We start from the raw sequence: 6,919 nt of genomic DNA on the forward strand, positions 1-6,919 counted from the left end.
ATTAGAATATGAAGTGGTATGTGGGGGTTGCGAGATCATCCAATTCATACCCAACAACAACATGTCAGTAATCATGATAATATAATTAGGTGCATATATCAATTATAATCATGAGTAGCATAACACAAAATCACATAATGTAATCCTATAGAATTGAAAAGTGACATCCATAACATACATCTATGTGTTTGATTACTCATTGATTCATCTTAATTATAAATTTACAAAAATAACAGGAGGAGGAAATATCATAATTACTTCTTAATTGTTATTCAAACCAAAGTTTGACCAAGTCAACATCTGACTAATCGCCACATAAGCAATAAACTGGATGAATCAAAGAGTAAGATGTGGTAGATATTAGCCTTTTTGACTCTCTGCTTTTGTATTGAAGAGTGGTCTTTATAAGAAATATATTAGAAATATGTATTTGGCATAATCATTATCACTCCAATTTATACTAACGAGAAGACAAGATATTTGGAGATGTTGGAAATTCACACCCAATATGATTAATTATCAAAAATAGGAGATAGAAGTATTCATAGGCATGATTTTTAATATAATATAATTATTTTAGTAAAATATTATTAACTTTGAAAAGAAAGAATGGTAACTTAGTCATACAAAAATAATTAAAACAAGGTTATAGTGCAACAGAGTTCCTGTCAATATTTGGTTTTTGAAAATTTATCTTTGGTATGGATAAGTAAACTTGACAATATGAGAAATGGCAATTGGTATACTGCAATGGCTAGTGATGACTTATCAAAATTCTTATAGTTGTTGAAAATCACATTTCATTTGTTTAGTAATTGTAGAGAATTTTCATTTTAAAATCTATTTTACAAAGATGGAACAAAATTCTAATTTCTAGCATTGTAAAGAAAGGTTTAATTTGAAGTAAATAAATATAAGTAAACTTTAAAACATCTAACAAAAACCACACAATAAATATCCTTCTACTGCTGCCATAGTAGGGAACGAAAGATTCATATTATAATTTTGACAAGATAAAAGAAGAACACTAGAAAATAGGTTGGCAAAAGAAGCACATCCACTTCATATTGACATATTTAAAACATAACATTATTAGAAAGTCAAAATTATATTGTTCTAATGTGTTTAATGAAAGAATGGGTAGAAAGGTTTTATTTTAAGTAAATAATTATAACTAAAGTTTAAAATGTCTACCAAATATAGCAACATAAATATACATATACTGTTACCATGGTGGGGTACAAAAGATTCATAATATAATTTTGATAAGGTAATAGAAAAACACTAGAAAATAGATTGAAGAAAAAATTAGATCCACTAGACGCTGAGATTCTTAAATCATAAATTTATTAGCAAGCAAAAATTATATTTTTCATATGTGTTGAAGGAAAGATTGACTAAAATGGTGGAAGTAGAGTGTTTGTCCTCAAAGAGGCTTATAAATACTTTGAAACTATTGGTAAATAAACATACTATCTAAATATGTTCAATATTGATATTTAAGTTCAAAAAAGTCTAAACAACTCACTAGTTGACAATGTTAATGATTGAATTGTTTACTGACAATGTAAACTTTCCATGTAGTATGAATGTCCTTAACAGGAAAACTATTTTGGAGAAATTTTCTTTGTAATTTTCATATGTGATTTGTGTAAGGTCTAGGAAGGCTTCCTTCAATAGATCTCCATCCAACAAAAAATCAATGTTCCCATCATGCTTTTGTAGTGTGCATTGCATATTTGGACAATGTGAAATCTAGGAGGGCATTTTGTGGTGGACAAACTTGACAACATTGTTGTCTAGAGGCAGTATGTGGTGGCACATTTTGCAAATTGCTTCAAATGGAGTGAAATAGGCATTTTTTTGCCCCTTAAGTGTGATGTGAACTTGCATACAAGAACTTGGATTAGTTTCTTGCAATGTAGTTATAAAATTTAATTTAAAGTTTGTAATAAATAGAAAAATAAAATTATCAAGGTAATTTTTTTCTTGCCTCCATGTTGTATCTTGCAAGAGTTTTCAAGTGTCCTATAGTATACTGATCATTGAGTTCATCAATGAAAGTGGAGGTAGAAGGTCAAATGGAAGCTATGCATTTTGGTCCATTTTGGACAACATTTTTTAACAATATTAATGGCATGTCTGTGGTGGAGAAATAATTTTGCAATTTTTCATAGAATTTTGTATTAGTATTGGTATTGTCAAATATAATGCTATATTGTCATAATATTTGAAGTTAAAAAGGAAAAGAAGTTAATGGTAAGAAATGTACAGTTGCCATGTCTTGCTAATGGTCTCCATCTTTTATATGCATTTCAAAATTATTTTTATTTATGTGACAACTTATACCAATTACTCCCAAAGAGCCAATGGAATAGTTGTAATCTACTTCAATAATTTCAAAGATCTTCATGTATGGGATTAATCTTTGTTTTTTGCAAATGACTGGTATTGTTTCAATGATGGTTCGAGGAGTGAGGATAAGGAAACAATTTGCATCCCCTCTTTCATATGGATTTTTATTTCTTATGCTGAAATTGGTTATGTGAATGTTGGAGCTAATTGACATGTGTGGCAAAGAGGTTGTTATTAAATTTTTGCTTATGTTAACCATTATGGTCATTTTCCCATTGCTATCAATGAGGTAAATATGAACAATTTTAGTTATTTTTGGTGTATTGTTGTATTTTGTAGAGGTGGGGCAATAGAAAACAAGAACATCTCCTTCAAATAGAGACCTCATACATTGTGCACAAATATCAAAAATAGAACTTGGGGGTGGAGGTGCTAATGTTGACCAAGTAATTGAAAATAAAAACTTTACTATATATATATTCTAATAAATCTTAAATGCTAAATATGATTTAATTTAGAATGTGAAGTAGGTAAACTGTATTGGTATATATATATATATATATAGATGAACAAATACCTTTGTTTGGTCTGGCTGACTTGTGCATTTTCCTTGTGGGATAATGTGTCTTTTGATTTAGGAGTAGCTAATTTCCTATAGAGCGATTCAAAATGAAACAATGATAAGTTAAATGTTCAAAATCTAAATTTTCTATCATTGTATGTAATAATATTGACATTACATACCATTTTTTGTTGCGTTCTTCTTTGGGTGCAAGGTTTGGAGTGAGAAGAAGTGTTGGAGTGATGTTAGCTTCTTTGATAGATTTGTAAAATAGTAGCATCAAATGTTAGAGAAAAAGGTTAATTTAATTTAATTTATTAAATTATTTTTTCTCCCTTCTTAAGATTTCACTTTATGCACCTTTCACATTCTAATTTAATAATTAATTATTAATTATTAAATATCATTTACCTTTTAGGTTACCCTTTTATCTATTTGTGTTTTGATCTCCTTCTATAAGGATAGATCATTTGTAATTATATTGCATCTTTTCTCATTTCTGAGAATACAACTTGCATATTTTCAAAGAAAAACTCGTCTTCTCTTGTCTTTTTCTTCTCTATGATAGGTTTTTACTTGCAGGTATTTATTGAGCTTTTTGGATTTGTATTATGTATCTCTCAAATCCTTCAAAAGAGCAACATTGATGTTCCTTCTACTTCTCACAAATATTCTTCATCATCATCATTTCAGTTTGACGGTGAAGATATAGGAAAGGGTCATGCACTTTGTGCAACCACTATTCCTCATTCTTCTAGATGGTTATTGGATTCAAGTGCTTCACACTATATGGCATCTTCTCAAGATTTTTTTCTCTTCTTTTGAGGCTTCTTCTACTCTACGCATTTTGATGAGGAGCAACATTATTATGAGTGTATCTATGAAAGGTTCTATCGACATTGATGATGGTACATGTTTCATGATGTACTTTGTGTTCCATCTTTGTCCTCTAATCTTTTCCCTATTTACCAAATTACACATAGTAAGACAGGGAAGACAATTGAGCTTGCATAGGATTTAGTGCACATTAGAGATAGTGAAACATGCAATATTATTGCGACATGGAATGTTGATCATGCTTCTTACCTATATTCCTTCTCACGTTATGGTCCATCATCTCCACTGTTAGAGACTCTCTCTTTTTTCATGAGAGCCTATTGAGGTGAAGTTGGGTTGTTTGAAATTATGTGTACTTCATGAGACCAATATTGTAACTTCTACACGTCCACCCTTTGTTCAGATTCCATCTGTAACATAGGACCACTCTTCAATATTTCCTACTATTGCGTCTCCAATCATCGAGCCACCTACTAGTTCTTGAAGATATATTAGAGGACACACATCTCCTCTCAAATGAAAAATTCAACACACCTGTTATTCCACCTCCATTGGAGATTCCATTTGAGGATTCTCATGCTTTCTCATTTGAGCATTGGCTAGGAATTCTAAATACACCTTACATACATGGGTTTTATCATCCTTGTCCACTTCCTTTGTTTCCTTCAGATTGGAGCCACATTAGTATGTTCATCAACATTAAAGTTTTGCATCCTTTTTCTATCTATTTTTGGAGTAGTATTTTTCCCATTGGGTTTTCTCTATTTCTCTATTCCATAAAGATTTGATTGGGATTGGGTACCTCATCACGCCTTGTTTCCAGGACCCAAGTTCTCTTTCAGCATTGCATTATTTCACATCTTAAGGGGGGTGTTAGAGAAAAAGGTTAATTTAATTTAATTTATTAAATGATCTTTTCTCCCTTCTTAATATTTTACTTTATGCACCTTTTGTATTCTTATTTAACAATTAATTAGTAATTATTAAATAGCATTTACTTTTTAGGTTACCCTTTTTTGGGTTTTGTTCTCCTTCTATAAGGATATATCATTTGTAATTATATTGCATCTTCTTTCATTTTTGGAGAATACAATTTGCATATTTTTAGAGAAAGACTCTTGCCTCCTCTTGTCTTTTTCTTCTCTATGACAAGTTTTTACATGTAGGTATTTGTCAGGCTTTATGGATTTGTATTCCATATTACTCAAATCCTTCTTCAAATATGGTTTAACATGTACCTTAGAAGTATTAAAGGAATTTTGCAATATAAGATTTTCTAGAAATCATGCACAATTGTTAACAAATTATAAGATTGAATGCACAAAGATAGATAATAGTATTATAAACATACTTGTGTTTGTTTTACTCAAGTTTTGTGTCCAACTTATAAGATGACATCTCTTTCAATTGAATACTTTGTAAATGTCTGTAACATGTCAGAAAAGAAAATATTAGTTATGTCTTAGTGGTAAAATTTGAATAATTGCAAAGTGCAACAGTTGTGAGAAGAAACGTTTTGTTAGGTTGTGTGAATATGTTACCTTTTGTGGGTTTTAGACAATGCCATTGAAGGAACTGAATTAGATGATGTGCTTTGACTGAATTCCATAATTTATATACCTATAAAGAAACAAATTTGTGCAGGAAGAATACATAGCTGAAGATTAAGATGAATGCATAGTAAAACAATATGACAATACTAGAATTATTGAAATCAATGCATTATTGATAATCACCTTTTTAAAGAGTGATATTGTTACTAGAAAGTAACATGTATATGAGTAAAAAATATGTCACGATCAGTCCAATATGATTCTAATCTATGAATTACACTTGTATGCTCATCATTATTAGTCCAAATATGATCAATAATCAGCCTTGATAAATGGTTGGGTTTTTCAAGTAGTAAGTGCAATTTATGATTTTGGATTACATCATTACGCATTTTTGTTTTGTTGGAGGATTGTAACATGTCAACATTAAAGTCATCTACTATGTAGAGAAGTGTTTTAGGGGCTGGAAATGACATAATGTCATCAATAATGTGTAAGATATTTATAATTGTTGCCACTAGTCTTGCATACAAATTACAAATGTCAATTGTTTTTTTGTTTCCCTCACTCTAACTACTATAAATCTTCCTCATTCTTGACTCTTTCGTGTTCAAACAATCCATAGTTTCGCTTGTCTCCACAATATTGTAGGTACAATATTGATGTTTATTACACTTTGTAATAGTTGCATATCAATCCCAAAATGAAAAATATGACAATTAAGGTGGAGTTAGTGTAGTTGTCTTGTATTTTATTGGTCTATTGTGGTTATTTTAACTATTTCACTATACAAGCCTTTAATGAATCTGTGTGATAACATTGAAGATGAGACTACACAATAAAAAATAACTATATCAATGAACCTAATTTTTTTAATGGAATCTAAAAATTGGACATCCACCACACTACTTCAAATTCACTCATAGGCAAAGCCTATTTCTAGTAAGAGAGTTAAGCTTAGAATCTATGTTGTTGATAATACAACTTTGTGACCCTAGAGATGGTCAATGATGGTATTTATATGGTATATACCATATAACCTACAACCAAAAAAACATAGGCAACTAATATTTCAACCAAAAAAGAAAAATCAAACAAGTCAAGAATTATAGGAAAAACAAAAACATGGCACAAAGATGAACCTTAAGCTTGAAAAGTAGCATCCATGAATACACATTTTCATCAAAGTGAAGAAGTTATAAAGCATAGAAAATGTAGATAAAGATAACAAAAAAAATTCGTGAAGAGTGCAAATACCAAACTGTCTGAAATAATGTAACTATTGAAAGCGAAATTGTTGAAAGCCCAATATTTTTCCACCATGGCTTAGCATAGAGAAAATGAAGGAGTTGTGGATACATAGTTCTTTAAGTTTTCAAATTTTCCCCTAGCTCAGTTACACACTTATTCATATTGCTTTAAAACTATGTTAAATTTATACTCTCTTTTTAATGAATTTTACACCTTGTTTTCATCTTCTTAATGTTTAATGTTTAATGTTTAATGTTTTCTTATTATTTACTTATTATTATTATTATATTTTAAAAAACTTTTAAAACTATATCCATTAATTATAAAGTAAATATAAAATCATAAAATTATTATTATTAAG

Source organism: Cupressus sempervirens, chromosome 3, assembly GCF_028749045.1.
Source record: "Cupressus sempervirens isolate cs-2001-9-10 chromosome 3, ASM2874904v1, whole genome shotgun sequence".
Lineage (NCBI taxonomy): Eukaryota > Viridiplantae > Streptophyta > Pinopsida > Cupressales > Cupressaceae > Cupressus > Cupressus sempervirens.